This window comes from Echinops telfairi, unplaced genomic scaffold (genome assembly GCF_000313985.2).
Source record: "Echinops telfairi isolate 266 unplaced genomic scaffold, ASM31398v2 ScPeMD7_7469;HRSCAF=8507_1, whole genome shotgun sequence".
NCBI lineage: Eukaryota > Metazoa > Chordata > Mammalia > Afrosoricida > Tenrecidae > Echinops > Echinops telfairi.
The window spans coordinates 54,424,362-54,446,292 of NW_022111373.1; the positions used below are offsets into that span (position 1 = coordinate 54,424,362).

The window sequence follows — 21,931 nt, forward strand, 5'->3', positions numbered from 1 at the left end:
ATGTATGGATTTTTATAAGAGCTGTAAGAGCCCCCAATAAAATGATTTATTAAAATAAAAAAAATCATCCTTGGGCAGATGTGCCATTAGATTTCCCTCCTTTATGTAGCCAAGGAGTTCAGATGAGGGACTCCAGACCATTTCCTTACCAAGGTAGGAGAGTAAACAGGTGGAGGGTATGAGATGGGTAGACCTGTCTGAGAAGTTCGGAAGTCGTAGGATGGAGAAATAAAGTGAGGACAAGTGTAGGAAAGTGCTCTAAAGCATTTGTTCCTAGACTATTAAAGTGAAAATCTATATATTTTTTATTAAACCAGCCTTTTGTGTGCCATCATAAATATTCATGCACTTTTATATACAGCAGAATAGAATGACTCCAACTTTATAAATGTTCTTAAACTTTTACCCTTAAATCTCTCAGCTTCAATTGTATCACAACATTTTATTACATTTTACAGTGGGTGTATTTCTGCCCCCCAGCATTATTATTGGCATATAATTCACAAACCATACAATTCAGTAGTTCAGTCATCCCAAGAAGAGTTGTACAATCATCACCAGAGTCAGCTTTAGAATATTTTCTTCATTTTTGTAATTATTATTAGCTCCCCATTTCCTCCCAGCATTCCCTGCCATACTCCCAAGGTACTGTGGGCATATTTTATCCTACTTGGAGTTCATTATAGATTCATGCTCTTTGTCAATTGGGAAGTTTTCTACCACTAATTCCTTCAGATGTTCTTTCTATCCCTTTTTCCCTTTTCTCCTTCTGGACCTCATATGAGTATGCTGATTTGCTTAAGGTACCCCCAATTCCCTTAGACTTTGTCCACTGTTTCTTTTCTTTTTGTCCCCTTCTTTACACTCGATATTTTCAATTTTATAATCTACTTCTTTTAAAAGTCATCTTATTGGGGCTCTTATAGTTCTTATCACAATCCATCCATCCATCCATCCATCCATTGTGTCAAGCACTTTTCTATATATGTTGCCATCATCATTTTTAAAACATTTTCTTTCTGCTTGGGCCCTTAGTATCAGCTCATTTCCCCCTTCTCCCACTCTCCCTCCCTCATGAACCCTTGATAATTTATAAATTATTATTTTTTTCATTTCTTACACTGACCACTGTCTCCCTTCACCCACTTTTCTGTTGTCTGTCCTCCTGGGAGGAGGTTATATGTTGATCATTGTGACTGGTTCCCTCTTTCTCCCCTGACCTTCTCCTTACCTTCCTGGTATGCCTACTCTCATTATTGGTCCTGAGGGGTTCATCTGTCCTGGATTCCATGTGTTTTCAGTTCTTCTCTGTTCCAGTGTACATGCTCTGATTTAGCCAGATTTGTAAGTTAGAATTGGGGTCATGGTAGTGGGGGGTGGGAGGAGTATTAAAGAACTAGAGGAAAGTTATATGTTTCGTTGGTGCCATGCGGCATGCTGACTGGCTCATCTTTTCCTTGTGATCCCTCCGTGAGGGGATGTCCAGTTGCCTACAGATGGGCTTTGGGTCCCCAATCTGCATGCCCCCTCCTTCACATTGACATGATATTTTGTTCTGGGTCTTTGATGGCTGATACCTGATCCCATCGATACCTCATGATCACACAGGCTGGTGTGCTTCTTCCATGTGGGCTTTGTTGATTCTCAGCTAGATGGCCACTTATTTATCTTCAAGCCTTTAAGACCCCAGACACTATATCTTTTGATAGCCGGCACCATCTGCTTTCTTCACCACATTTGCTTATGTACCCATATTGTCTTCAGCGATGGTGTCTGGAAGGTGAGCATCACAGAATGCCTGATTAGTATTCTCGTGCTGAGGGAGTACTTGAGTAGAGTTCCAATGACCTCTGCTATCTTAAAACTTATATATATATATAGTTCTATTTCCCTATTGTTATATATAAATATATTTACATATGTACATGCCTGTATTTAGACCTCTATAAATGCACTTTGCCTCCTGGTCCTTTCCTCTATTTCCTTTTACTTTCCTCTTGTCTCACCATCATGTTTGGCCTCTATTCAAGTTTTAGTAATTCCTCTCAATTACATTGCTCTTGATTAAGCTGCCCTAGGCATCCTATGGCCTCCTCACCATTGATTTTAGACCACTTGTTATTCCCTTGTCCCTGGGTTTGTCAAAACCCACTTCCTTTCCCCCACTTCACCCTCTTCCGTGTCCCCCTGGAACCTATGGTTCTGTTGTTTCCTCCTTTGGTGTCAGGGGAGCCAGCCCCTAACCAATCATCACAGACCAGTAGGCGCAATTGTACAGCGATAATAAATAAAGATTATAGTAAAGTCATAGAGAATATGAGAGATAGAAGAGAGATTGAAATAATGGAGTCAGACACATTTCATGGTAGCATGCTCACCTCTGCTCCTCTTTGTGGTACAGGGCAGGAGAGAGAGGTGGCGGGGAAGGAGGACAAGGGGAGAGGGGACAGGGGATCAAGGACTGGGGGAGAGAGCACCAGGAGAGAGAGCTCTTTATTTCTAATCAAGGCTTATATATCTTTGGGGGGCATACAAGCCCCCTAATTACAGGTAAAGACATACGTCACAGGAAGAGGTTGTACTATAGGTAATACAGTAATGAGAGAGGGACGATCTAGGGGTATACACGCAATAGGAAGGGGAGGGATTGGGGGTACACATGTGACAAGATGGGCAGATCCTAGCTTTAGGATGGCAGCCTAATTTTGGAGGTCACTGAGCAATTTTTATCTTTTCTCTGGCTTTCCGTGGAAAGGATTACTATCCTTATCAGTAGGGTGTGAGCCCTACCTATAGTGGACCAGAGGCCTTCAGGGAGAATATCTCTAAGCATCTGACCTCCCATCATGTGCTGGCAAGTAGCCTCTGATGTTTTGCATATCTTTGGTGGGAGATAAAACTGGGGAAAAGTCTCTTATATCCCACACTCTGGATTGTTTATCCCACCTATCTTATCTAGAAAGACATGCAGAGACAATAATACACACAAAACCAAGACAAAGCCAAACAAAACAACAAAAAGAGACAAAACCAAAAAATAATATAATAACAACAACAAAACTAAGGGCAACCCTCCCCCCCCCAACCACCCCCGAAAAGCCTATAAATAGTTCCAGGTCTGTTTGTTGTTGACCTTTAGGATTGTTTTCCGGTTGAGTCTGATGGGGTACCACGCTCAGGCCCCAAAACTTATTTTTGATATTCCTCAGGGATTTCATTGCGCTGCTCCCCTTGCTGCTCTGTTGCATACCCTTAGTGTTTCACCCCAGTGTGAGGGGGTCAGATCAGGCACAATTCCTGCACTGTGTCTTCAGTGTTTTCCCCTGTAGCACTGTGGGTCAGTGAGGGATGTTGTGTTTGTGTCTTGTGGTGGGGCTGGGCCTATGGTTCTCTCTGTGCATTGGCTGCTCTGAGAAGGAATATCGTCCTCAGGGCTTGTTGGGCCAGGATATGTTTCACTCTCTTTCCTCTTCATTTGCTCCTGTGTTCTCTGATCAGATGTCCCTGTCTTCCTGAGCTGTAGCTTCAGTGCGGTCCTCTGAAGTTCATTCTTTTGGGGGAGGCAGTGGGGTGTCCACCTGGTTGGGATTGGAGCCGGCCCCACAGACCTCTCTTGGTTCCCTGCTTCATGCTGCTATGTTGTATTCAGGTCTCGGCACACTGGGTTGGACCTGGTCCCTCCTTCCCTCTCCTATGGAGATATAAACAATACCCTCTCCCTGGGTGTGTTAGTGCCCTGCTCCCCCGTACCTCTGTTTTCTTTTTCTTTTTTCTCTTTCTTCCTGAATATACCTAGACCCTGACATTCTGCTCCCCAGCGTGCCCAACTAATGTTCTCAAAGAGTTTTGCTTCTACCCTAGGGGGAGGCAGAGAAACAAAACTTCTAGTTTTTGCGAATTGTCTCATGCCTTGGCCCCTTTTTAGTTCTGAGACTTGTCTGCAGTATGTTTAGGGGTCAAAGCAAGGTGAAAGTATAGTTTTCTTAATTGTTTTCTATGCGTGCATCTTGCCAAACAAGGTTGTAAGGCTTTCTCAATCTCTGCTTATACACAATGATTTTGAAAGCTCTGATTCCCTAAAGATACTCTCACACCAGTTCCTTTTTTCAACCTTAAGGCATTAATTGTATGCTCTAATCACACTTTTTAGCTTCTGATGACTATGGGTGGCTACAGTCTTCAGGCATAGCTGTCTACTTGTACACTGCAAGGGCTTCAGTTGGGCCAGAGAGCTATGCCCTCCTGCAGTCTTTCAACCAGCCCTCAAACATACTGGAAAAGACGCACATAATAGTCTACTTGTAAAGTCTGTTCTGTTACCCCAGAGCCAGATATCAGGCCCCACCTCTCTGAGAGTACAGTCCTCCCCTGGCTACCACTTTAAGATGACCATGCTGCCAAGCTGGAGGTGTGCAGACAATAGGAAATCAAATATTTTCTACTGTGTCAAAGTTGCCTTTTTCTTGATTCAGCATTAAATCTGTTGCTGTAGCCTTCTACCTACTTTTCGGTGTTCTTGAAAAGTTGAGTCTATGAAATTTCTGCTTGTTTTTCTCGACAGTTCCGTGTAGGGATGGACACATGGAGCTTCTCGGGCTGTCATCTTTCAGGAACCTCTTTTTGATTTATTCTTTTTAAATGGCTAATGTTTCATTATTTTCCTTATATCTTTATTTCTGCTCTGTTCTGTTTATCTATTTCTGTTTTTATCTCTATATGCACTCAAACACTCTTTTACAGTATTGCAGTGGCTACAGCTGTGGCACAGGCATGTACTAGAGAGTGCATCACAAGTGAGCACATGTAAAGTTGAATTCCTTTAAATTCTCGAGTGGATATCTCAGTCAATGTACTAATCTACTGCCAGTGATGACTCATAGCAACTCAGTAGACTGAAGAGATGCCTCTTTGGGTTTCTGACATGGAAAATCTTTACAGAAGCAGAAAGTCTCAAATTTCTCAAGGAGTGACTAGTGCACATGAACTGCTGATTTTGCTGTTAGTAGTTGGATGCGTAGCCCACTACACAACCAGTCTAAGATGAACTCATTGCCAGCAGATTGATTCTGACTCACAGTGACCCTAAGGGATGGAATAGAGCTGCCTTTGTGGGTTTCTGAATCTTTAAAGGAATAGAAAGCCTCGTCTTTCTCCAGTTGAACAACTGGTGGTTTTGAACTACTAACCTTGTGGTTAGCTGCCACAAGGTTATAATCCACTTTGTATAATCCACTTTGTATAATCCACTTTATAATCCAAGTTGTAATCCACTATGCCACTGGGGGCTCCTAGTTTAAGAATAGCCTCCTAAAAATCTCTTGCTTTGTTGCTATGGGTACATAGGAGTTAACCTTTCTTAACATACTTTTCTGCCCTGCACATATTATATTGGGACATATATTTTTTCATAAAATTTCATACTATTTAACTCTTATAAGTGCTTATTTTTTAAATCTATGGTTTCTGAAACAGATAACCATTGGATTTTGGACAAAAGTGACAGTAGGGAACTAGGAATTAGGAGCGTTCTCTTGAGGCGTGATCTTTCATTTAATATATGCAGTCTAATTTTATGGGAGCAGGCAGCCTCATTTTTACCCCATCAGAATGCCTCATAGATTTGAACCACCGACCTTGCAGTTAGCTACAATGCTTTTGCAGCTCAAGGGATCATTTGCTAATAATGTAGGTGATGGTTAACCCTCTTAAAAGTGTCCATGGGAGATAGAATAGTAGAGGTTCTAAGTCAAATGCAGTACAACCTTTACACCAGCCTTTTGCTGATTCAGTTATTTCCTGAGTCATCCACTTCTCTGCCTTACTGGGCACAGGTCTGCTCTTTTGGCATGATTCTCAGTTCTTTTCCCTCATTATTTGAAGTTAGAATATATTAATGAACTCTCATTCTGGAAATGGTATTTATTTTCAGTGAAATATTTTACAAGAATATTATTTTCTTTTAATGTTTAATTGAGGAAGCATTTTCTTTGCATTTCTTTTATCAGTCTTGATAGAAATTCTTAATTTTAATTGTCATGTGAATAATCCTTCTTAGAAAAGATTTGAGTGTAAAGTAAGGAGACTAAGTAGGTAGGAAAATCTTAAGGCTTGATTTTAGAAGGTTTGGCATCTTCACCGTAGTCTTTGCTAGCCAAGTGATCTTGGCTGGATCAGTTAAACTTTCTTAGCTTTAGCTCCTTCATCTGTAAAATAGGAATGATGCTATTGCTTCACAGGATTATTGTGAAGCTCAGATGAAGTATTTTTAAAGGTGCTTTATAAACCACAAAGTATTATACGTGTTATAATTCTAAGTAATAGGTTATTTTCTGCCGGCTGGTATTTAGAGTTTGAGAGATAGTAAAGTTAAGTGAGATTGCTTGTGGTCAAATCTCAAGTCTTAGTTCATGGGTGATACAAACCACTTTGAGCCCAGTTTCCTCTTCTATAAAATTAAAATTATCATTACATCTATTTCATATGGGCTCTTTGAAGATGAAATCAGCTAATCCATGTAAAGCATTTCCAACAGTGCTTTTGAGCCCATTTGATAAATGTTAGCTGTTATCATCATTATTCTTAAATTAAAAAGGGAGTTCTTTTTCTAAATTAAAATCCATATTTACCATTTATTAAGTGGCTACCCTGTTGAGAAGCATAAATGCAATAAATGCAATTTTCCTTTAATGATGTATACATATGTAAATAAAATAATATCATTTTCTTGACTTCAGAAACTCCCAAACTATGCTGATTTCACACAGATGTTTTTGATAAGTTGTTTGCTTGTAACATTTTAGGAAATTTAGTTATACTATAAATACAGTAGAGGAATTCAGAAAATTAATCCTGAACATAAATTCATTAAAAAATAAAGAACCTATTGAAATGTGATTTTGCTCTCATTTATCCATTCTGAAAATCAATTTTCAGTTAACCAAACATGGCAATATTTATATTCACAAATTATTTGTGAGAATTAATTAACCAATTAATTAATTTTGAAAAGCATCACCAAAATGATCATGCCAACAGTCAGAAAACTTAGTTTAAAAATGCTGGGCATTTTATGTCACTGCAATGTAGTGAATTATTTAATGGGGCCCTCTGTAGCCTTTGTTACTGTCACAAAATGACTCCCTTTCCTAATGGGTCTGGGTAAGAAGGTGGGGTAAGATACTGACTGTATTATGTAATTCAGCTGTGAGTGACTGCCATCCTACTGGGAGAAGTGAGCCATTGCAGAAGCACTAAATAGGAATCTCACTATCAGCAAGAATGAACACCTAGAAATGAGTAGAGCCTTTTCATCCAGAGTTCCTTGTGCAATGCATGCCCTTGATCTAAGAGACAGCTTTTGACACCAGAGGAGCAGCAGCAGAACCAGGAGCCAGAGCTTGAGACAGAACAGTGAACTTTCCAGCACACAGAGCAAGTAAAGCTGAGTGATTTGGGGTAGGAAGCTGACTTGTGTAGTCGGGTGCCTTTTGGCACTTAATTAGGGTAGCTGGGTTTGATGATCCCTGGATCTGAAGCTGAGTGCCTTTGGGTTGACACTTACTGGAATGGGAAGCCTCTGGGCACTTAATTCAGGAAGCTGGGTTTGCTGATCCACAGAGCTGGAGCTGAGTAACTTCAGGTTGAGCCTTACAGTGGAGTGTCACGCCCCTTGGGCTTTTATAAGCATCCCTAAAAGAGCTCTATAACATGTGCTCATTGCACAACAATATCTTGAGCATTTCTTGCCTGAATTTTAACCTATTAACTTCCATAGTAAACCCCTTAACCATGAGCACTGTCTGTGAGCTCTGTGTGCTCACTGCAATGAAATACAGATGCAAAAGTAGAGAGTGCTATAAGGTCAAATTTGACTAAAACAGACTGGAGGTTTGAAAACACATGAATGTGTGACTTTTTCTGTATACTTGTAAACTTGCCAAGAACTATGGAAGTATAATACTTATTGCCATTGAATTGATTCCAACTCATAGTGACCCTTGAGAATAGTGTAGAACTGCTCTGTAACGTTTCTAAGAGTTGAGATTAATTTATAATGTTTAGGTTAAAAATTTATGCTTTCCCCACTCTTCCATGCAAGGGAAGACAACTTATCATTCAACTAGAATTGCTTTTACAGTTTATGTGTTAATACGTTGGTGACATGTGCAACACAAAAGTGAATTAAAATGATTGATGATTGTTACACAGTCCAACACTGATTTCAAGGAGTTAAAATGTTGTAGGTTTGGCTTAACTACAAGAAGAGACTGAGGCTTCTGTGACAAACCAAGGTCACATGACCTGGATATGTCCTGCCAAATCATTCCTGTGGAGTAAATAGGCTGTTTGTAAACTGGATGGCTAAGAATTCTTTTACAAGATTTCCAGTTCACAAGCTTGAGGCAGCTGGGTGAAAGGTGAAAGGTGAAAGGTAACACGTCATTTTAGGCCTGTTCTTTTGTGGAGCCTTTGGCTGCCTTTCAGACTGAAGTCTTGGAAATAGTTCACACACAGGCGTTCTGCCAACAGACTACTGAGACTTGGATCAGACAGGACTGTATTACAAAAATTCCCTCTTCTCTTTCTCCCGCCTCCATTCTTCCTCTATCCCCACCTACCCTCACGCACCGTAGCCACTCTCTTTCCATATCTGGGTGTTTGAAACTTATGAAAACACAAAAAACTTAATAAAGACTAAGTGTATAAAGTAAGCAAACAAATGAATCCATGTTTTATATAAAATAAACTTAAAATTTAGACGATTTAGGAAGAGATCCCCAAATGGAATCATTATACATATGTACAGCATTTATTACTAAAATATTGTAGAATATGCGTATTTAAAAATAGCTAATAAGATAATAAATATTGGTAGAAAATTTGGGGCAATTGTAGACTTCTTAAAAGGCAGTATCTCTAGTCCACCAAAGCTACAGGAGACAGTCATTTGAACAAGTCTTCTGGGATATTGTATTTTGTGTGCTCATCTACTATGAGGGGTTACCCCCCAAAAAAAAACCAGAAAGAAGCTCTACTGGGTGGAGCTTTCATAGTACACATTTTTCACACTAGGCAAGCAGCTAGCAACTTGCTCTAATTAACTTGCTCTGAGTTAGTGCACCCAGTGGCATCACCTGGGAAGGTTCTCTCTGGTCACGTTGAATTTTTTCATAAAAGCAGTTTCGCTTATACCTAGTTTTTTGTGATGGCTGATTTAATAGAGCAGCATGAGGCTGTGAAATTTTGTTTCCTGCTCAGGGAAAATGCTGCAGAACCTGTTGTGATGTTGAACATAGCTTACAAGGACAGCGCTATGGGAAAAACTCAAGTGTACAGTGGGGGAGCTAGAAATCTTGAAGTTAGAAAAAGGTGACAGGAATGTGAAGGGTGAATCACAGGCCCTTTTGACTGTAAATATACTCCTTTGGGATGGTAAGAATTACAGAGAAATGACCCAGTTATATGGAAAAACACAATCTTTTCATTATGAAATCTAGGCGTAGGAAAGTTGGGACTTTCCAGTGTGCCCTATAAAGTCTGATCCCCCCCCTTTGTAAAACAATAAATTTTTTTTCTTTCAAACAGAATTTTAAAAGAATATCTTAATTTACAGATGGTCTTGTCTTTATCTACTTTCTTCAGGAAACTCTGAAAGAAAGAAAAAAAAATTCCCAAAGTTTGGGAAATTGCTTGCCATTATTTTCCTTTCCTTGAATTTCTTGAGGTCATGAACTATGCTGAAATATGAGGTGTTACAGGAGTACATATTAGTAAACAGATTCCTCTTCTATTTTTTTTATTAAATGGGATGACAATTTTCCCCCTTCTTTATCTTATTGACTTCCACCAGACTGTATTGGACAAACTAGAAAATAATAACTTTTAAAAGAATATACTTTAAAAACATGGGCAGGTCTTTGCTGTATGCTATGAAAAAGTTGTTAATGAAGACTTGAAAAATGTTTAGTTGTTTTTAAAATATTAAACTTAACAAAAGTATTCTTGGGCAAGTGACTCTCTCTGAATTTGTTTTTTTATGTGCAAAATGAAGGCTCGAATTCTGTCTTTAAGGGTTTCCTCAGTTCAAACTATCATATTTTTAACCAAATTGTACTTCTAGGACTGAAGCACTATCTGGATTGCTATCAAATTTGGTATTTCTGTCATTTTTCTTCAGTGGATGAAATGTTAGAAAATATATCAGGGCCTTGAGTCATGAAATATGCCATTAGGCCATTGAAAGAGGAGGTAATTAGCACTGTTACCGCTCTCTTTCCGTATGCCATTCTTATTACTCTGATGGGGCTTCAAACAGTGTGTGGAAAATTTTCATTAGCTTTTAATTCCAGTTTCTCCATGAAAATTTTGAAGCTCCCTTTAAAGTTTTAGCATTGTGTCTGCTGCTGCCCCTCCAATGAGAGCAGTAGACTCAGCTGATGGGGTCAGGAGCGTGACCTCTATCTGGCCTAAAGGAGGAGTCGGCTGATTCTGGATGGAATCAAAGATTCATGTTCCTTTCACAGAAATCCCCTTTCAAGAGCCAAGAATAAAACTCCAAATTGTGGATGGGAGGTAGGCCGTCTAATCGAAATTTATTCAAGGCACAGATACTAGAATCTAAGCTTCAGTGTTTCGATTATGACTGATTTATTTTGGAGCAAATCATTTAATAAGTTTCTACCACAGCTTAATTTGTGAAATGGATATAGGACTGGTGTGAAGACACAATTTATGTGCAAGTGCTTTGTAAACTATACAGCTGATTATGAAGGTCACCTACTATTTTCAAAGAGGGTAGAAAGTTGGGAATATTTGTAAAACATACTTAAAATCACTTTCCCTGAGAACATAGCAATTTATATTTTATATGAACAGATCTACATAAGCAAAAGTGAGGCTAGGCTTTTAATATTGTATCAGCGCTGAGTTGGGAGCTAACAGACTATAATATCTCCATGATATGAATTATTATTTTTTAACTGAAAATGGGGTATCATCATGTGATTAAATAATTCACCTATACTTACTTTGACCTTGCCCCTCCAGAAAAACAGAAGTAGAGAATTGTAGGTACTTTCCAGTAAAAAAAAAAAAGGAAAAAAGAGACTTACTTTTTGGGCCCACTCTCTGGTTGTTCAATTAAGGTAATTGCCAAAGTATTCACATGAAAGAACTAACTTCAGCTGTACTGAGCCAGTGGTAAGCACGAACAGATTGGGAGTTTCTTGGTTCTAGTGTCTTTCTCCTAGCATGTATTACTTGGCATTTGTTCCCTTTCAGTATCAGTTAACATTAATTTTGGTAAGCCCATACCTTTAATTTCGGATGCTTCCTAAAGTTTTATTTCTTATTTCTCCTGCAGTAATAACAAGTTTTATCAATTGTCATTTATGTTGTGTAAGAGATAGTGTTACTGTCACTAACCTAGGCTATCTGGCTTATATCTACAAAGACAGCACATAAAATTATAAACACACACCCTCACATTTCTTCAGCACTCACATCCAGTTTTGAATTGTACTAGAGTAAAAACTAAGAATTATGTATGAGATTTTTCATTTTTACTAATGGTTGTCTTTTTTTAGATAATGAATTAGTTATATCATCACTCTTTAAATTTAGAAAGAAAGCATTGCTGTTTTTAGTTGATACTGAGTCAATTCCAAACCATGAGGACCCCATGTGTGCAGAGTAGAACTGCCCCTTAGGACTTTCCAGGCTGTGATTTTTAGAAGGAGATTGCCAAGCCTGCCTTCTGAGGCGCCTCTCCAAGGAACAACAAACTCACTGCCTCGAGTCCATTCCAACTCGTAATCAGACCCCATAGGTCAGGGTAGAACTGCCCCTGTGGGCTTGTGAGACTGCCACTCCATACAGGTGTAGAGAGCCTCACTTTCGCCCACACAGTGATAGTGAGTTCTAACTACTGTCAGCCATAAGCATAACCACTATGTCACCAGAGCTCCTGGTACCTCTAGATAGGTTAAAATCATCAACTTTCCGTTAGTAGTCAAGCACTTAATTGTCTGTGCCGCTCAAAGGCTCAAAACAAAGCATGTATGTATGTACACACACAGATAAATTCGCATATCTCATATGTGTATGTATACATACACAGATATAATTAAATACTTTAGACATGCTGTCAGGAGAGTCAGCCCCTGGGAAAGGACATCATGCTTAGTAAGCAGAAGAGCAGAGAAAAAGAGGAAGACCATTAAGGATTGACACAGTGGCTGCAACAGTGGGCTCAAACATTACAATCGTGAGCTTAGTGTAGGACCAGGCAGTGCTTCCTTCTGTTGTACACAGGGTTGTATGTGTTGGAACTGAGGCAGTGACACCCAATACACACATGTAGCCAAAAAACCCCACAACCCCCCCCCCCCACCCCCACCTCACCCCCCAGAATCGCACTGGGTGGAGCAGAACTTGTATACATTTTCCCCTCTAGGTGAGTGTGGTAGTTACATAATCTGTTGTCAATTTGAGATTACTATGAGTGAAGGGGTGGAGTTTAGCCCGCCAATCAGGCCGCAGCTTGATGTGTTCAATTGGAGGTGCTAAGGAGTAAATAGCTTGCTGGAGGTGGGACACACACTCTCCCTGGGAGACAAGCCAGATGGGGCTATGCTGATGCAGGCAGAGCCCTGGACCTGGAGGAGCCAGGTGGAGACCTACGCCAGCGCTGAGGTGCTTCCACCACCACTGGATCCACAAGACTTTCCATCCACTGACCTGTGATCTTCCTGTATTTGGCATCATTGCATGGCTGCATGAGTCTAAAGAAGAATTTATGGACTAGTATTGACATATGGGGTAATATTAGACTTATGGACTTGATCTGGACTGGGCAGGGATGTTTTCTTAATATACAATTGCTCTTTGATATAAAGTTCCTTCTTACATACATATGAATGTCTGAGTTTGTTTCTTTAGTCAGCCCAGACTAACACAGTGAGCATCGAGCAACTCATTCGGGGTTGGTGCACCTATTGCATCACCTGGGAAGATTGTCTCTGATCACAGGGAATTTTTTCATAAAAGCAGTTTCACTCCAACTTCGTTTTTTTGTGATGGTTGATTTAAGAGAACAGTGTGTGGCTGTGAAATTTTGTTTCCTGCTTGGGAAAAATGCCACAGAAACCGTTTTAATGTTGAACACAGCTTATAAGGACAGTGCTATGGGAAAAACTCAAATGTACGAGTAGTTTTCTCCTTTTAAAAAAGTGGAAATGTTGATTGATGACAAACATCATTCTGGAAGTCCGTCAACTTCCCAAACAGTCGAAAATGTTGACTCAATGCATTTGGAGTTCGTTCCACCAGGTCAGACTGTTAATCAAGCGTTCTATTTAGAGGTTCTGAAAAGGTTACGTAACTGTGCGACAAAAAAGGCCTGCTTTGTGGCAAATGGTGGGCTGGTTTTGCCATCACGACAGTGCACCTGCTCTGAGCCAGTTTTGGGCAAAAAACAGCATGTCTCTCTTGTCCCACGCACCTTACTCACTTGATCTTGTTCTGTGTGACTTCTTTTTGTTTCTGCAAATGAAGATGGACGTGAAAGGACAGTGATTTGATGAACTACAAGAGGTGAAGAAAAATGAGGGAGGTGCTGTCAGCCATCCAAACAGATGAGTTTAAAAAATGTTTCCAAGAATGGAATCACAGATTTGACAAAGTTATTAAGTGTAATGGAGAGTACTTTGAAGGTGATATGGTTGTTGTGTAAAAATATTTAAATACATAGTTTTGAAAAAAATTAAAAATTCCAGTTTTTTTGGTGTACCCCTTCACATATTTTATATATGTATAATAAAAAATAGTAAATATGTAGTAGTCCTGGCCCACCATTTATTGGGCACCCTCAAAGCAAGAGATCCAAACCAAAGTCCAATGGCCACCAGTTCTATCATCTTCGGCTAACAATCATCTGCTTCTTCTCACACTAAGGCATTTCAACCTTATGTAAGAGCATATATGCATTCCTTAAACCTGCTACAGGTGAGTTTAAGAAAAGCCAAGTTTCTTAGTGGGGTTTCCAAATCAGATCTTTCTGATGTGGCCTCTGAAGTTGTGCACCTCCAAAAGGCAGAGTCTAAGTCCCAGTTGTCTGCAGCACGCAACATGGGTCATCAAGGACTACGTAGAAAGTAAGTCAAAAGGGTCCAATTTGGAACACAATGCAGGGCGCATCCTCCCCTTGAGTTCTACATACATATTGCTAAGCAATTTTTTTCCATAGCAGGTTGCTCCACCTGGTTTACTCACCAACAGAAGTGTACTTGCCTTCTGACACACACACACACACACACACACACACACACATTATATATCTATATATAGGAGCCCTGGTGGTGTAGTGGTTACGAGGTGGGCTGCAATCTGCATAGGCAGCAATTTGAAACCACCAGCAGCTTCTTGGGAGAACGACTGAGCTTTCTACTCCTGTAAAGAGTTACAGTCTTGGAAACCCACAGAGGGTTGCCATTGACTCGATGTCCGTGGGTTTAGTTTTGTGGAGATAGAGATATCTACCCCCTCTCCACCCACCCACACATCTTGACATGAATTTCCAGTAAAGTTTTGCAGATCACTTTTGTAGAAGTGTTTATTGATTTGACGTGACTTCACAACAATGCTGTATGGCAGCACCTGATTGGTACTCTCCCTCTCCCCTTATCTTGAGAAACTGACCCCAGCTGAGGTCTGGCCCTGTCTGTCAAAGTGGTTTTTAAGATGTTCAAATAAATATATGTATGTATGGTTCATGGGCATTCAGCAGACTCACTACCTCGTTGCTTGGGAGACTGGATTAGAAGAATACATGACCTGAGAGCAGAAGCCTGCCTTTTTCTTGGTGCTTATCTTATCGTAGTGGACGCTTACAACATTTGCCCCTTCATGATTGACTGCTTCACTCTGCATCATGGTTGCCAGGTCTGTCCATGACAGAGGTTGTCATGGTTTCCTCACTTAAACAGTTTGCTTTGTTTCTGATAGAAGATGGAAATTCACTCGAATGTGCTGGTGTCTCTGTCATGTTTGATACACATTGACTTAAGAGCTCGTGTGCTGCTTTGAGTATTTTCTTTTTCAGACAGTGAAATCTGATATAAAATACCTTCTAACTTATATTATTACGATCTTTTCATTCATTGAGAGCCCAGATGCTTGTATTTCATGAATGAAAAAGGAGACTTTTAATATAATAAAGTTGCATTTCATTTGATTTTATTAAATATTGGTGACTAAACTACTTGCTTCAGAACTTTTCTCTGGATCATGGAGCTTTGTCAGTATGTGAAAATGGACTATTGGATTTGTGCTTTTTTCAAGTGGATTTGGCACTGTTCAGAAACAGCAGAACATGGAAATGTTCACAAATTAAAAAGTGAAGACAAAAAAAATCTATTCCCAAACTTAAAATATGCGAAAGTCAACAACTAAATTTGAAAGTTAAAAATTAAAAATTTAAATACCTTTAGTTTTGAGCACATGGAAACTATTAATATTATGTAAGCATGCAGTTTCATTTTGAAGTATGGTAGAGTCCCAGTTTTCTTTTTGAATGATTTGATTCACATGGAATTTAATAGGATCTATAGAGTAATATGGCCCTCGGTGACACAGTGGTTAAGTGCTTGGCTGCTAACCAAAAATTTGGATGTTTGAACCCACTGGCTGCTCTGGGAGAAAGATGTGGCAGCCTGCTCCTGAAAAAAACTTACAGATTCGAAAACCCTATGGGGAAGCTCTCTTCTGTCCTGGAGATTTGTGTTTGGATTGTGTAGGATTGTATGCGCTGGAATTGATTTAACAGTAATGGCTTTATGTATTACTGTAAAATATAGTGATATGAAATTATGTCTTAAAAATCATGATTTTTAACATTGATAGATACCAGTAATGCTTAATTTGTATTTCCATAAATAAAGAGGATCTTTAAAAACCTCTGCTGGGAGAAATGTCAATTTGTAGTGAGTCATCTTTGATGAGTAATATTCTACAAATCATTTCTCTTCGTTTAGATTTTTAAAATGTCACTCTAATTTTTTAAATGTGTGTGCTATATTTTAAGTATGTATTGAGCAAAATATTTTGTAGTCATTGTTTCAGAATGCTTTCACATTGGTTACACATTTATTAGAATCGTGTTGGATATTTTCCTTAATGTTAATTATTAAGAAATACTGAGTAATAGCAACAGATGTTGCAAAAGGAGAGCCCAGTCCCTGGAAAAGGCCATCATGCTTGGTAGAGGGGCAGCACAAAGAGGAAGGCCCTATTCAAGGCAAATTGATACAGTGGCTGTGAGGTCCAGGAGCTGTTTCGTTTTGTTGAATATAGGCTCGCTGTGAATCAGAACTGACTCAGTAACCCCTAACAACAATAGCAGCAGCAACAGATGTGCAGCCCTAACATATCTGTCTACATAGAAAGCATTGGTTTTTAAAAGTTTTAATATTCATTTGTGTATACTGTATTATTTTTAATGGGGTGAGATTAATAAACTAAATTACCCAAATAGAAATAGAAATAGAAGATCCTTTTAGCAATGTGTAGTATAGGCACACTGTAAACAATTAAAAAAATTTTGATTTGAGTCAAATTTTATAGAGCAAATTAGCTTTCCATTCAACAATTCATACAAATTTTGTTTGTGCCATTGATTGAAGCCCCACAATATCACAGCATTCCTTTTTCCTTCCTTCCTGCGTTTACTGTTTGCGTCATCCTGTTTTCCTCTCTTCTGGCCGCCTCCGCTTTCTCCCTGTGCAATGCTATCCTTTTGGTCTTTATCTCTGCATTATGTGAATGTTGATAGGGATATATATCACCGTGTTTTTCTCTTTTAATGACCTATACAGTGGAATCACATCGTATGTTTACTTTAAATACGTACTGTAAAATGAAATGTGTATGACCTCCTCTTCATACGGGGGAAGGAGAGTCACCATTATCTGGGATTAAATCAGTCCACTCAGAGCGTATGTGCCCTGCAGTGAGAGCGGCTGGTCCCCAGCCAGTCTCCGCTCTCCGCCAGCCTCTGGACTGAATGGGAATGTAGGATTCACAGAGGTATTTCCTAGTGCAATATTCAACCAAAGGAGAAAGATGACTAGCTCTGGGGGAGAGTATGTTGCCTATGAGCATGCCATTGCCTGAAGAGATTTGGACCATGAACAGTTTTCCTTTATATGCTGACACTTTCTGTAATGATTTTAAAATGTAAATAAAAATTTAATGATTGTGCTAGCTTTCTACCACAACCCTGTACTATGAATAGTTCATTTTTCTTTATTTTTTTAATTTAATTTTTAAAAGATCATTTTATTGGGGGCTCTTACAATTCTTGGTACAATCCGTACATCAATTGTATCTGACATATTAGTACATGTATTACATTGTTCTTTTGTAGACATTTACTTTCCATTGAGCCCTTGGGATCAGCTCCTCTTGTGCCCCTCCCCCCTTAACCCTCGTGGCCCCTTGATAGATTATAGATTATTATTTTCAAATCTCACACCAACTGCTTTCTCCCTTCCCCTCTGGTTTCTGTTGTTCTTCCCCCTGGATGGGAGTGTGTGGTTATGTTCCATTCATTGTGATCGGTACACCTTCCCTCCCCACTTCTTTCCCCTTCCCCGTACCCTTTTGGTATCTCTATTCCCTTTCCTGTTCCTATGTTCCATGTGTTGTGAGTTTTATCTCTTGCCTATACCTATGCACATGCTTCCATCTAGTCCAGAGTGGGAAGCAGCACTGGGGTCATGATAGTGGGGAGTGAGGACAACTCAAGGCATCAGAGGTATATTATATGACCCATTAGTGCTCTACTGCACCCTGTTGACTCATCCCCTCCCTGCAACCCCTCTGAGGGTGGATATTCCATTGTCCACAGATGTACTTTGCACATTTTTATTTCTAATGCTTATTTATGATAGAGACCTGAAGAAGCAGGAGCTGATGCTAGGGGCTTATGTGGAGAGCAAATGTTTTGAGAATGATGAGGGTAATGAATGTACAAATGTGCTTTATACAATTGATGTTTGTATGGATTGTGGTAAGAGTTGTATTAACCCCCAATAAAATGATAAAAAAAAAGACCTGAAGAAGCTTTTTCCTTTGCCTCAATACTCAATTTTGGTATTGATATTTGGTATAATTCCAAACTAGTTTTGTTTATCTGCTACTTTCCTATATGTTTGGATTTGTTTTTACATAGTGTCCAAAATATTTTCAACAAACAAGTTATTTAATCTTGCCTCTAATGTAATTGATATTCACTAAATAACTGAGGAATGAACAAGCAGCTGTCACATAGGCTTAATTATTCTGATTTTAAAGATAAAGAAACTAAAGTACAAGTGAAGAAAAAGATATTATATTGGAACTAGAAAATCTTGGTTCATAGCCCACTTCTGAAATTATGTAATTTTGGGGAAGTCCCATTGTCTTTTTGAATCTGTTTTCTCATATGTACAATTAGGATACTATTTCTTCAGAAGGTTGTTGGGTGGCTTGAATGAAATCATCTCTGTGAAAATTCTTTGAAACCAAAAGGCTTTATACAAATATAAGGGCAAGATTACAGTATATTATATACCATCAATTGTAAATTCATCAGCTTAATAACATTTTGGGCATAATGGGAAGAAGAGTTCAGTCTCTCTTGTTTCAACCCAGCCTCAAATCTGGACATATTAGATCTAGTTAATCTATATCCAATTACTAATATTCATAATAAAAACAATTTTGCAAAACTTTTGCTGACATGAGCCAACACTTCATAGGTCGTTTTATGCCTGAAATATATGTGAAAGTTCTTTGAATAATAATTAAAAAGAAACCCAGATAAATACCTTTGATTCTTTCCCACTGTAATTTATTCCAGTTTGTAACACACAAAAAGGGATATAAATCATCTACCTAGTCACAATCTTGCTGATTTAACCGGATCGTTCCCAGAATATGGAATAAAAGGCCTGGTGATCCACTTGTTAATTTCATTCATTTCTTTGAGAAAGAATATACCTATATTTGTTATGACATTTAAATTTTATGATATAGGTGTATGCCAGGTAATTTGTTACTTATTATTTTTCAGTAAGTAACATTCTAAATCTGTAAGAAAAGTTCTTATTTTATAATTTTCTGTGTAGGAAATCCAAGATAGAGACAATAACTAAATGAATAGCTACTTAGGGTTATGAGGGTTATGATAGGGGAGGTTGAGAGGAGTGGGGAGCTAATAACAAAGTACATATCAAGATGGTCTTTAAAAAGTACCTGTTTTGTGTTTTTACATTACTTTATTTTATTGTGAGATTTTGGAGGATATTCTATAATGACAGATTTGCTTTTATAGGTCTTAAATCCATAATACAATGCACTTTGAGATAATGGGATGACACTTTGAAATATCCAATAAATATATCAACAAAAAGTAAACACCAAAGGAGAAAATGTGGGAATGAAGTATGTAATCAAATAAGTGAGGGGAAAACAGCTTTGAGAAGGATTGTAGAGGAGTCACAGGCGATATAACCGGTGTGCTTCTTGTTTTCTTTCAGGAAAAGTCTCATCAGCTGGAGAGCATTGCTCTTTTCTTTGAACTGCGCTCTGGTTTCTCTGAAATCAGATTTTGTATTCCCAGGGCTCCACTCTGCAATGCCAGCACAAACATACATCAGCAGCTGCACAACACTCTAAAGACGGTATCTAGCAATTACTTATTCCTTTTTGGAAACCTAGCCATGATATTTAAAATTTTTTTTTTGAGTTTTAGGGGGTGGGAGGAGGAGTAAGACAGAGTAAATATACTTCGTGAATGGTACATGTAAAATAATGATATGGATTAATAGAAAAGATTGCTTTTAACAGTGAAGGAGTCAAGATAATTGTCCTATTTTATTCCTTTTAAAACAAAATTACAAAATGATTTGTATTAGCTGTGTAACTGAGTGGATTTGTTTCCAGGTTTCTAGTATGGTAAGTAGGTGTCATGTAATGAATCTGTTGTTGACCAGTGAATTGTAATATGAAAGCAATGTCATAATTCTGCATAAACTTACAAGATCTCTTTTTTAATAGCATGAAGGCTCAGAAATATTCAGCAATAGTATTTAAACTCTACCAAACCAAAACCAAAACTCACTGCCATTGAGCTGATGCTGTCTCATAGAGACCCTATAGGACAGGGTAGAGCTGCCCCTGTGGTTTTCTGGGACTGTAACTCTTTACAGGAGTAGAAAGCCTTGTCTTTCTTTCATGGAGTGCTGGTGGTTTTGAGCTACCGACCTGATAGTTAGCAGCCTAATTCATAACCACTATACCTCTAGGGCTCCTCTTCTAACTCCACAGAAGTATTAAGAAATAATAACAAAGCAAACCAAAAACATTCAACTAATGGCCTTAAGTTGTTATAATTTACTCTGACCCCATGAGTAGAAATGTACTCCATGAAGATATCAGTGGCTGCTTTTTTTAAGTAGATCACCAGGTCTCTTTTTGTAGTGCCTCTGGGTAGACTTGAACCACCAACCTTTTGGTTACCGTTTGAGAGTGTTAACTGTACCTTTACTGAGGTGTATTGTTAAAGCTCGGTATTGCTAGTATACATTTCAAGTATGAGCTCTAACTTTATGCTATGAGTACTGTTTGTGGTGCAGTGAAAGATGAAGAGCAGAACATTTGGGCTACAGTCTTGGTTTTCTACTTAGTAATTTTGTGTCTTTGACAATGTTCTTAACTTCTCTTTCTGTTTGTATCCTCATTTATAAGAGAGATTGAATAGAATCTACTCACAAACTCATGGACCACAATGACCCAATCCTGTTGTGCATGGGGACTTCATAATTTGAGAGTTGAGTTGATAGTAGCTAGAGCAACATATAAGAGGCGACTTCAAAAAGTTTGTAGAGCTATGGAATCAAAAGATAAAGTAATTTTTCCATGAACTTTTGGAATCACCCTCATATAACTTACAGTGTTATGGTGAGAATTTATGTGAAAATGCCTTTTAAATTTTAAAATAATATTAAATATACCACCTAAAATACGCCTTAGGAGCCGTGGTGGTGCTGCTGGGTAAGTGTTGGGTTGATGATCACAAGGTCAGCAGTTCAAATTTACCAGTGGTTCCTTGGAAGAAAGTTGAGTTTATCTGCTTCTTTAAAGGTTTACAGTCAGAATCAACTCAGTGGCAGTGAGTTTTAAAGTACTCATACTTTATATGGATAAAAAGAGGTTTAAGAAATGTGTGTAATGATCTCTGAAGACAAAATGGGTGCACAAGCAAATGTGGTGAAGGAAAGCCCGACTGTCAAAAGATATAGCATCTAGGGTCTTAAAGGATTGAAACAAGACCACATGGAAGAAGCACACCACCTTGTGAAACCATGAGGTGTCAACAGGACCAGGTAACAGGCATCAGAAGACCCCCCCAAACAAACAAACAAACAAACAAACAAACAAACAAAAACATATTGTTGAGAATGAGGGGGCTTGGAGACCCCAAACCCATCTGTAGACAATGGGACATCCCTCACAAAAGAGTTGCAAAGGAAGGATGAGTCAACCAAGGTAAAGTATAGCACTGATGAAACACACATTCCTCTGGGTCCTTGAGGCTTCCTCACCCTCACTATCTCGACCCCAACCCTGCCTTTCACCGTGGGCTAGTCTGGAGCATGTACACAGGTATAGATAAGAGCTCAGGACACAGAATCCAGGTCAGATAAACCCCTCAGGAACAGAAATGGGAGCATAGTGATACCAGCAGGGTATGGAGAAGGTGGGGAGAGGAGGGAAGAAACCTTGGGGGAAGGGAGACTGCAGTCCGTGTAAAATATGAAAATAATAATAATTTATTAAGGGGTCACAAGGGTGGGAGGTAGGGAGGATAAAAAGAGGAGCTGATACCAAG

The 21,931-nt window shown here is 38.9% G+C and overlaps 1 long non-coding RNA gene across 5 annotated transcripts in view; it reads left to right on the plus strand.

Moving 5' to 3' along the window:
* The window catches only part of LOC123521134, a 217,531-nt gene that overhangs the window by 80,084 nt on the left and 115,516 nt on the right, over positions 1-21,931 (plus strand). For all 5 annotated transcript variants that reach the window (XR_006679611.1, XR_006679612.1, XR_006679610.1 and 2 more), the window contains one exon: positions 19,578-19,721. This is a non-coding gene — a long non-coding RNA (uncharacterized LOC123521134). The remainder of the gene's footprint in view (positions 1-19,577; positions 19,722-21,931) is intronic.